The following is a 9,989-nucleotide window of genomic DNA, read 5'->3' as shown; positions in this document are numbered from 1 at the left end:
CTGTTCTAGCAGGAGTTAAAGCCCCAGGGAACGCTGTCCTTCAACCCAGAGAGGCGTCTTTTTAGGAGGTGCTGCCCCCATTCTACTGCAGGAACAGCCGACAATGCCGTACACACCCTTGACTCTGTCACACCCAAGATACTTCCACAGGGACAAGCACGGAACAGAAACTTTATTTGGAACATCTGCCTGCCCAGTGGACTGGTGGCTGCACACGGCTTTCTGGGGATGCTGATGCTCCACGCCAGCCTGGAAGCTGCAGGAGGGAAGGGCTAAGGGCTGCTCATTTTGTTCCACCTGGGGCTCAGCAGGTGGCCAGCACATGTGTCTGCAATGTTGGGCATGGGGGTAAAGGGAATTCCTGTGGCATAGATCTGGCTTCTGAACCCACTTCCTCTTTGTTCACCCACCACCCCCAAAGAGAACATGTGTTTCCAGCTTCTCACAAGGCCACCTGGCAGGTTGATGTTTTGGCAGTGCCTGCCTCAATGTCTCCAGCAGACACTGCAACACACCTGAGATGGGAAAACCACCCCCTGAGCTCGGATCAGAGCACACAGAGCCACCAGCCTGGTGGCTCAACACTTAACACTCAGAGTTGAGGAGATGCTCCTGAGAGGGTCAATGAGAGCGTCCAGCCCTTATGAGGACAGAGCTTCAGCCTTGTTCTCTCATCTAATGTCAGATTCGGGGCTGGTATGTGACCATACCCCTGGCCGGGGAGGCTCCCTTTGTCCACAAGTAAAAGGAAATGCTCCTCCAGGGAGTCTCAGCTTCACCCTGAGGTGAGCATCATCTTCTGGGTTAGGCCTTGCCTGGCTTCCTGAAACTATGTGAGCTCACCTCTCCCTCCCCAAATGCTTTCCCTCAGTTGCAGCGTTTTTCTAGTCTGTTTTCCCTCCTTGGAGACAGGGCCCTGTTGGTTTGTTCACTCGATGTCTTTGGTGCCTGGAGCCTATTAAATGCTCAATAAATAATGATCACAGTAATGAATGCATGCTGAAAAGACCACAGCTCATTTGCACACCATCTGCTCAAAGCTCCTCTTGTCTGTCCTCTCCTCTTTCAGTTTCTTGCTGTCCGCTTATCAAGCTTGCCTTTGTGGTTTAGCTTCATTAGATGTTTAACTGTGTAAAAATGTTCCATGTGAGGACTGACGATGTCGGGGCTCTTCTGATGGCAAATGATAGAAACGGAAGTCAAACTACCTTAAACAGAACTGAATTAATTAGCCAGTTAGTGGGATAAAGATGCAACGTTCAACCGGAATGATGGTGCTTCCTTTCCATGGAGGTGCAAAGGCTGGTCCTTGGAGGTACCTCAGCAGCTCCTCAGAAGGTTGGCATGACCCCCGAAGACACTAGTTCCTAACTTCCCCACATCCTATAGCGTCCCCCCAAAACCCAGAGAGTGCCTGTCCAGAGCCAGACCACCTTCCACACACAACCTCAGGGTGTTGGTTATTCTTTCCTTATTAGGAGAGATATTCCTTCATCGATGGTTTTCAGAGGTTGGAAGAGACACTGACAGAGGAAGAAGTGTAGGAGGTAATGCGATGACGTACCAAGAACTCCTTGCTGACCAGGCCATGCATGGCCAGGATCTTGAGGAATCCATGGCGAAAATTTTGGCCAATGAAGGCGTAGATGAGGGGGTTGAGGCAGCTATGAAGGATGCCCAGAATCTCGGTGGCATCCAGGGCCCGGCCAATGTCATTGCGGTGCTCACAGGTCTCCTTGATCACCTGGGTCCTCATGAGGGTGTCTGTGAGCAGGACCAGGTTGTAGGGCAGCCAGCAGAGCAGGAAGATGAGGACTACAGCAAAGATGACCTGCATGGCCCGGTGCTTCTGCCCCATGTGGGCCTTAAACAGTGTACGCAGGGTGAATCCATAGCAGAACAGCATGACCAGCAGCGGCACAATGAAGCCAAAGTTGTGAGGCTCACTGCAACCTCCGCCTCTCGGGTTCAAATGATTCTTTTGCCTCAGCCTCCAAGTAGTTGAGACTACAGGCAGGTGCCACCATACCCGGCTAATATTTTTGTATTTTTAGTACAGATGGGATTTCACCATGCTGGCCAGGCTGCTCTCGAACTCTTGACCTCAGGTGGTCTGCCTGCCTCAGCCTCCCAAAGTTCTGGGATTACAGACATGAGCCACTGGGCCCTGCCAACAAACAATCTTGGCCAAGTGATGCTTCTGGGTCAGTGTACAAGTGGCATGGACGATGGCCTGGTAACAGCCCACGCTGATGCAGGACAGTAGTAGGATACCACTACAGAAGTTGACTTCCTTCAGGAGTGAGACCACCTTGCACAGGGGTGTGCAAAAATCCAGCCATTCACCTTGGAAGTGGCCCAGATGGGCAAGGTCAGGGCAAAGAGTAGGTTGACTAAGGCTGGGTTCAGCAGGTAGACATTAGTGATGAAGTGGCCAACATTGCTGTATAAAATGACCAGCACTACCAGGAAATTTCCCAGCAGGCTCAGCAGGAACACTAGGGCATAGGTAATGACCACAACATACTTGTTGAGTGTCTCAGTTTCTAGTCTACAGGGGCTGTAATCTTTTGCTGTAGGTGGCATGCCAGTGAAATTTGAATGCTCCTCACCAAACCACATCCGTGAGTCTGTAATAGTCCATGTCTTCTTCAATTTCAGCCATGGTTTGATCTAGCTGGAAGGTTAGAAGGAAGGAAATGTGATTTAGTAGCTCGGATTCAAGGCACTCTCATCAAGGATGTGAGAGCAGTTACTGGGATATCCTTTGCTTCCCTGTTGGTTTGGCAACCAGAGCTCCCCTTCCTCCTTTGCCTCCAACCTGGGCTTCTTTGGAGGTTGGCTTCCCAGTGTTCTCCACCTTCCACAACTCCAAGGCCTGGTCTGAGTATAGGGTAAGATGGAATATGGGGGAAATGCCTTAGCCCTAGCTCAACCTACAACTGTCTGTCTCCTCTTGGCCTGTGTCTCTACCTCTGTCCCTCTTTAGCCTTCTCCATCCTCAGCTGTGTCTGTGCATTTGGATGGGGGGACCAAGCTGGTCTTGGACATTCAGGGAAGGGCCAGCATTAAGCAAAATGCAAGAAGGCAAACCTGTTCCCAGGTGGCCCTTTCTATTATTTCCTTTCCTATATTCTCCCTGATTCTGTTTAACCTTCTTAAAATTTACTAGGGGAAGGAAGTGGTAGCAACACATTGCATTAATCTGTATTTTAAGCCTTGTCCTCTGTTTAAAGGAGTTTTAAGCGTTTGAGAAGATAAAGCCTCAGTCTTGGTCCTTGAATTTCCCCCAGAAATCTAGAGTCATTAAAGACTTTTCAAATATATTTCCTATTGTGAAGCATTTTCCTGAAACAAAAATTTCCTAGAAGCCCAATATGTGAAATAGATAAAAGCTGAGCTGCTCGGGGGAGGGTTTGCTGATCTCCCAACACAAATGACCCCTAAAAAGCCCCTCAAAGCCCCAGGGCTCTCTAGAGAACCATCTGAAAGCCTTTGGAAAGCTACTCAGATTGGTTGTAAGGACATCCAGCATCTAGTTCTCGTTCTATCCTGAATCTACCATTAATAAGTCTCGTGACCTTGAGTGGGGTCTTGTACCCCTATAGATTTCAGTCTTCTCATCTGCAAATCGAGGGACAGGGTCGTCCACCTTTAATTTTCTGCCAGACCTGAGGATCTATGATAAGTCCACTCAGATACACACATTTTAGTATGTTCCCTCCCTACCAGTGTTTGCATTTTCACCAAAGACAAAGTCTCAGGGCAAAGCAATAAACCTCAAATTGGAAAACTGTCAGCCTCTTCCCACAAAACGGCGAGGTATAAAAAGAGGGGAGGAAGAGGCTGTGGCCTCCTCTTCACCTACCTCCATGTATGAAGTCAGAGTTTAGTACATGGTCATAAGGGAGGAGGAGGGCACCCAGTTTATCAGAAATCCTCAGGTCCCACAGAAATGAACACGTTTTCTAAAATAAAGTCAAGCCAAGCTGCCCTACCCCAAAGAAAATCCTAGCAAGCAAAGGTGGTTTCCTACCTGAGGCCCCAGCCAGGCGTGTCCAACCGTAGGAGCCACAGCTCAGAGATCAGAGTGACTTAACAGTTAGAGGGCACTTGATGAATAAGGTGAAATAGGGAAACCAAGTCAGACGACACCTCCCTTCTGAGTCCCAACCATGTCTCCATCTGGAGAAGAACAGTTAAGTCAAGGGATCACAGACTTGTGATCAGAGACTGCCAGGGTCCATATGACCAAGCAGGGGTCCCAGGTGTGAAGCTGGGGTTGAGGATCCATTATCTGAATTTTCCCCTCTATGGATGATCATTTTTATTCTTTTCCTTTTCTTGAATTTATTTCCATTTGTTTATTCCTAAATTCCCTGGTAGATCACCTGTGAAAGCTTGCAACTGTCTGATAAGAATAAAGGGGGAAGGATTTGACTTTACAGCAGAGACTTCAGAAGGAGTCCTCTCTAGCAGCAAATTGGGGGCAATCCAGTGGGAAGGAGGTGGAAGACTGCACTTGAGCTGTGTTTGGACAACAGGCACACAATCTTTACTTATTTTTCAGGCTTCTTTGAGGTAGTCTGGTGGGGATTTGACGGGAAAATGAATGCTCCTTTGCTGCTAGCCACTCTTTTGCACAACCAGTGCCAATGACCAGTTGATTTAAATGGCTCTGAGGCTGGGGGCATAGGCCACTCCCAGAGTCTGGATGGTTAGCAGAGAGACCATAGAGCTGGGGCAGTCCATGAATGGAAGAGCTGGGGTCAAGGTCACTGCTCCCCCCATCTCAGTAATGGAGAACGGCTTCTCTGGGAACCTGCCTTAGCTTCCCTCAGCAGCTAATGTCTGTTCCCTGGCTTGAGTCTTCTGGCACCTTCATCAATTCTCCATTATAACATGAACCCTACTATACTGCAATGATGTGTTTACAAGTCTTCCCTCCCCCAGCCTGTGAGCAAGAATCCTCTTCCATTCATCTTTGTGTTCTCTTTCAGGGACTATAGTAAGTGCTCAATCAACGGTTGTGGAAATAAATAATGGGAGACATTTCTACTGTGATTCATGGACCACGTGTCACCACCACAATTCATTGTCTATTGCTTTTGGTCACACACTCATACCACAGGTATGCCTGAAAGCTTCACTTCCACACAGCCCACCTGGTCTGCCTGCCATTGTTCCTTCCCAACCATCCTCTAATGGTAGTGTAAATCTTGCTCTACCACAAATGTCAAATTTATCATGCCACAGATGCCTACAATTCTGCCACTGGCAAGCCTATTTTTAAAGGTAGATCATACTCTCCTGCTGGGTTCTCTTTTCATGTATAGATAGTGACAGGAAGTTTAAAGAGACAGTAGCCACTCTCAATTTGCTTTTACCAATGTTGGTTTATCGTGCTGCGATGCCCCTTCCTTACTCACTGATAGAACCTCCATTGGATGAGGATGGTCTAAACCAGTTATGCAACCTATTGCCCACTCTCCCAGCCTTCTTTACACCTAGCGGTGGCCAAGGATATGATTTTGGCTAATGAAGGTCAAGGAGAAGACTGCTGTGAGCTCTGGGAAAGCCCTTGCTTTTCCTACCAAAGAGAAAGAAAGACACTCCTTGGCACCCTCTCTCCCTTTTCTTTCCTTTTGCTTGTGACTGCTAGAGCTGCAGCAACCATCATGGGGCCATGAGGAAAAGGGCAAATGAATCAGAAAGAGGGCAGTCAGCCTTAGACGTTACTGAGCCCCCAACCAACATTAGCAAATGTTATGTGTAAAATAACACCACCAAAAACCCCTCACCAGCTATGTTTTTAAGCCACTGGGAGTTAGATTTTTGTTACTAGCCGCTGAGGGCACTCTTCACTGATAACATGATCATCTAATTTGGGGTCTTCCAAACTTGCATCATCTCTAAACCACCTTTCACATTTTGGCCATGTCTGCTGAAGTGTAATATTCTTTAAATCGATTCACTTTTGTTAATTTAACTTAAAATGAATATGTAATGATTAAAATGAAAACAGATTCACCATGAATCACCCAAAACTGTTGCATTTTTACCGATGGAGCACTTTGCAAAAGCAAACTTTTTTTGCTTTTGCTTTTTTTGCTTTGTCTATGTCTCTGATGCCCAAATTTCCTTCTCAGTTGCATCATCATAATAAACACAAATAAGATATTTAACCATGGCCATTTCAAGACATATTGTCCACAAATAATTGCTTTTTTTTCTGATGTTTTTCTGAAAACTTTCTTTTTTTATTCAAGCAGCTGTAATTCTAAGGTGTTATGTGTTCAAGGAGATTCATGGAAAGGACTCTGATAAGTATAGGTTTTTGATAACTTTAAGATCATACCATTGGACTGGGTAAGAATTTCCATAACTCTAAGGAAGAGACTGATGCTATCATGAAACTTAACCACGATCAAGCAGAACAGAGTTAATTACATGAGGTTAAATGAACTGAGGAGGATAATGTTTTTTAAGAATTTTTATCTGAAACTTTGCTGGTTCTTTAAATATTTTGTTTGCCATAGTTTAGGAAACTTTTTTTCTTTTAAACTATCTATAGATTACAGAAATTTGGCCAAATGTACTTTTGTGAACAAAAATGGAAACATTTACTTTTTCTCCATATAGGATCCTTCCAGAATTCAGAAACTATTTGTGAGTATTCTTGTTGGTATGGTAATATAGTGATTTGCTTCTGTTCTATAGGAATTGGTTCTGTTTATAACAGGATATATTGACAGTATTTGGTATATTACTAGGGCATTGACTGGGATGTCATATTTGAAAATGTCCAGAGAAGGAATCTATAGGTATTGCTGTCGAAGTCTGAAGTCTGCCTTGGTTTGGCTTTCTAGCCTCAAGAGGTTTTAAAAAATCCAATTTGAGATTTCCTATCAAAAGTTCCAACAAAGCAAGCTTTAAAAGAAAACCTCTGTGGTCAATTGCTATGTTTGCTGCATTTATTTAATTAGTCAGGCTGTATTTGATGAAGCTAAACTTATTTTGCAAACAAATTAGTCTTACTTTGATTATCTTTGGTAGAAATGAGAGTGACTGTAGAGAAAAAAATTATGTTTCAGAAGAAAAATTATAGTGTGCCTGTTATTAGATTGTAGCCCTGCTCATTGTTTTTCAGTTTATTATCTTTTTTTTTTTTGAGAAGGAGTTTTGCACTATTGCCCAGGCTGGAGTGCAGTGGCGCTATCTCTACTCACTGCAACCTCTGCCTCCTGGGTTCAAGGGATTCTTCTGCCTCAGCCTCCCAAGTGGCTGAGATTACAGGCGCCCGCCACCACGCCCAGCTAATTTTTTGTATTTTTAGTAGAGATGGGGTTTCACTATGTTGGTCAGACTGGTCTAGTGATCTGCCCACCTCGGCCTCTCAAAGTGCTGGGATTACAGGTGTGAGCCACTGCGCCCAGCCTCAGTTTATTATCTACCTGTAGACTGGACTGGATCTTGATTCCTTCTAGATTCCTCCAATCCAATTTTCTCCCATGGAATTAAAAAGAACAAGAACTGCTCTGTTCCTGAAGCCTTATAAGCTGGAGCTGGGCAACTTGGTGTAAATTTCAAGGGAAAACCTTCATGCCTGATGTGCGTGCCACACAGAGTTTCACCAAAATACCTGATGCCATAACCAGAGACATTTAAACTGCAAACCAGAGTGAGAAGTTGATGACTTCAAGCTGTGGACAGCTTTCCCCAAAACACTGAAGAAGACTCCTCATTGTGGTGAATCTCTTACCTCTCTTAATTTCTCCTTGCTTATGTCTATCCCTTTCACTTGGCAGCATTATGCTGTAATTAGGATTTCACAGCCAGTAGCTTCTGTGGGTAACTTGAGGGAGTATTGGTTCTGTGACATCAAACCCAAAGTTTTACATCACCTAAGAGATCCTTTAGGCCACCCAGTGGCTAACTTTAGCTGCATCCCTAATTCAACTGTTTGTTCAAATTGGACCTGTGGTCCCTTTTATAGAGTTAGACTTCTAGACTCACTTGTTCTCACCCCCTGTTTTAATTTAACCCAGTCATAGGATGCTAGATAATGTGATTCCCTGTGACTTGGACTGTGAGCCCAGGAAGAACGCTGAGTCTCACCGCCCAACTCTCTCCTTACACAAAGGAGGATGCAGAGCCTACAGAGGGAAAGTCTATAGAGGGAAAGACTTATATCTGGCCACACAGCAAGGGAAAAATCCCAGCTCTATCTTGTAGGCCAGCGTTTGAAGATGATGGTGTGGCCTCCACCAATTGAGCAGTCCCTGGGTGACAACACTGTGCTAATTGTTTAACATCTTTGTCCCATTCAATTCCCACATAACCCTGGGAGGCTAGAGGGGAACCTGGGGCACAGAGAGGGTAAGTCTTTTATCCAGCATCACAGAGGTTCCCAGGATTTGAACTCAGGTGTGTGTGCCCACAGGGTTGTGTTCTGGGCCCTGACTTGGTGTGAGCAACCCCATGAGGGCTCATGCCATGTGGACACTAGACTGGAGTGTCCCCATGTTCCCCATGGAGGGCCCCCAGCCTTGCCTGGGTACTCATCCTCCTCGAGACACCCACTCATCATTTCCTGGGCTCCAGCTGAATGGAAAATGTGTGTTCTTTGAGGAGAGGGTGCAGAAGTAAAGCGCTGCCCCAGGGCTGGGGCTGAGCAAATGCTGCGTGTGTGTGGGGAGCAGGGCGCCTGGTTTTAATACTGCCTCTCTCTCCAGGAGGATCTCATCCTCTTCTCCTCCCGATGGATCCTGGGGCCCAGAGGGGAACACTGTGGCCCTGAGAGTTGGTGGCCTTATTCTGAGATCCTAGAGTCAAGACCAGGCATGGAGTGGAAAACCCAGGTGTCCTGCCTCCCAGGCTGTGGCTGCTGGAGTTTGGGGTGGGGTGGCAGTGGTACAGCAGTGGGACACAGTGGAGGGGAGGGGAGAGGGAAACGGAGGTAAATGAGGGAGGTGGGTGGGGCATGGGATTTAGGGAGGATGGGGTCAGGAGTCCAGAGACCTGGGTCTCCATCCTGGCCTGGCTACGTGCTCACTATGTGATCTCAGGCAAATCACTCACCTTCCTTGAGCCTCAGTTTCCCCACCTGTAGACCAAAGATTGGACTGATGGTCTTGGCAGCCCCTTCCAGCCCAGAACCTGTGTGAAATCCATGAACGGCTCCATATGTCTCCTCCTCTCCCTCATCGCTGCCATGCATTTTTCTCCCCTGGCTCCTGGCATCACTCCTCTTCTATCCCCGTAATTTCCAAGGGGAATGATGCCCGGGAGATCCTGGCTGGCTGGGGCACGACAGCGCGGCTCTGCTGCCAGAGTCCGTTCCTAGTGACTGTGCAGGGAAGAAGTGGTAGAGGCAGGATCCAGGTCACTGGGGCAGAATGGTGAGATGGGGGATGGGTCCTCTCAGGCCGACCTGGGGTAGAGTCACCTGTTGGCCAAATGGATGCTGATCCATTGTGGTAGCTGGGACTGCTGCTAGTTTCCTTTTCGTTTTCAGCACCTGCTCTTGCTTTTCTTCCTTCTCGCCACCAGGGGGCAGAGGAAGGCCAGGAGCTCCGCAGCTGCTATTCCTGTGGTTGTCTCTTCGTGTCGCTTGGTTGGGCCGTGAGGCAGCGCTCCAGAATGGGGAGGGGAGGTCGAGGGTCCCACCACGCTCCTCCTTCCTGTCTCCACCTCAGTCAGCTGAGGCGGTCCCTGTGAGTGCTGGTCACCAGTGCCGACCCCCCAGGCCTGATCCCATTCCCAAAAGGATGGATGTGAGACCACCAGTGAGATCCTGTGCCCAGCAATGGGCCAGGCGGGTTTCCCAGGTGGGCTGGGGCTCCCCATCCTGGCTGTGCCCTGCCTCCTTGAGGCTGGGGTCTTTCCATGCCAAGTCCTTGTTTCTCCAGGCTGGGCTGCCTCAGGGTCTAGTATTAGGGAAGTGGAGCAGGGGCCTGGGAGGACGGCTGTTTTCACATACCCCAGGA

At 47.6% G+C, this 9,989-nt stretch overlaps 1 pseudogene; it reads right to left on the bottom strand.

Annotated features, from left to right (window-relative positions):
• Nucleotides 1–1,504: 1,504 nt before the first annotated feature.
• Nucleotides 1,505–9,220, bottom strand: LOC129031609 (C-X-C chemokine receptor type 1-like; annotated as a pseudogene).
• Nucleotides 9,221–9,989: the final 769 nt, after the last annotated feature.

The sequence above is a fragment of the Pongo pygmaeus genome, chromosome 11 (assembly GCF_028885625.2).
Source record: "Pongo pygmaeus isolate AG05252 chromosome 11, NHGRI_mPonPyg2-v2.0_pri, whole genome shotgun sequence".
Taxonomy (NCBI): domain Eukaryota; kingdom Metazoa; phylum Chordata; class Mammalia; order Primates; family Hominidae; genus Pongo; species Pongo pygmaeus.
Note: the sequence above shows the minus strand (reverse complement) of the source record. Positions and strands in the feature narration are given on the sequence as shown.